Source organism: Manacus candei, unplaced genomic scaffold, assembly GCF_025592945.1.
Source record: "Manacus candei isolate 608988 ecotype Guabito, Panama unplaced genomic scaffold, ASM2559294v1 h1tg000002l, whole genome shotgun sequence".
Classification (NCBI taxonomy): Eukaryota; Metazoa; Chordata; class Aves; order Passeriformes; family Pipridae; genus Manacus; species Manacus candei.
In genome coordinates, this window is record NW_026138050.1 from 5827712 (window position 1) to 5828941 (window position 1230).

The following is a 1230-nucleotide window of genomic DNA, read 5'->3' on the forward strand; positions in this document are numbered from 1 at the left end:
TAAATGAGAGACAGGCACTCCATTTGGTGGAGATATATTCAGCTGTGTAATTCCTTGTGCTGGGGAGGGATCGCTTCCATCCACCTGCCCACGCAGGCATGAGTAGGATGCACTTTTCCAAGGAATCACAGAAACCTGTTTTCCTTGGATGTTTGCACCTGGTAGCTCCTGGCTCTTGTTGAGGCAGAGGTATTACTGAATCCCTGCACCCAGCCAGCACTGCCGCCGGCTCCGCTCTGCTGCCGGGGAGTGCCAGGTGATGTCCAAAGAGAGCCAGCTCTGAAGGCTGCTGTGCCATGCAGGAAGGGATCCATCTTTCTACTTCCAAGCCATGGCAAGGGGTCAGGTCTGAGGTTCCACTGATGAATTTGTGCAGATTTGAGCTCAGCCCAGCAGTCTCCCCCAGAGCATTAGATTGCTGCCATATCTCTCTTTTGAGTTCACGTTACTTTTGGAGGGGGTAGAGCAGGAACAGTTCTGCCCTGTCTGAAGCCCACGGTAAAAGTATTTTTTTATTTCAGCAAGGCCAAGACTTCCTTCATGGAGTTGATATGTGGTTTGCTCCCCTGTCCCTCCCTGCCTTCCCTGGAGAAGACTCCATCCCACTGCCACCACTCCTCAAAAGTGGCATTGCCAGCAGGTGATGCTTTGGGAGGGCAACAGGTGAGAGGCTCAGGATCAAAGGCACTGAGCAGAGGGCCAGCACCAGCATGAGGGAAGCTGTGGTAGTAGCCTTTGATTCAGCCTCTGCAAGCAAGAGTAAAGAAGTGAGACTGTCCCCAGGGCTGACTCACAGCCCATAGCTGAGCACAAAGGGAGAGCAATTTGCCCTGGAGAAACCACCCTGCAGGTATGGAGAGTCTCCCGTTGAGCTGGTTTTTACTAGGTTGAGAGTACGCAGAACCTCTCATCCCTGAGATACATCTGACATTATAATATTCATTGTCACTCTGGGCTCAGGATCAACCTTTCATGGCATTTTCATTTCTGTATACTGCAAAGTTGGGTGCCAGACATAGGAAATGTAATGAAGACGTGGGATTAAAACTTTATTGGGTTCCCATGAAGGGAGAAACAAACAATATGATAAAGCACATGATAAGAAAATGCATATGGAGAAGCGGGAAGTCACAGGCAGATAAATGGATGAAAAACTGTGTAAACTATACATCAGCTGGGATAAGATTGTGGAATATGATGGCAGACAAGAGTGCTACAGATAGGGACATC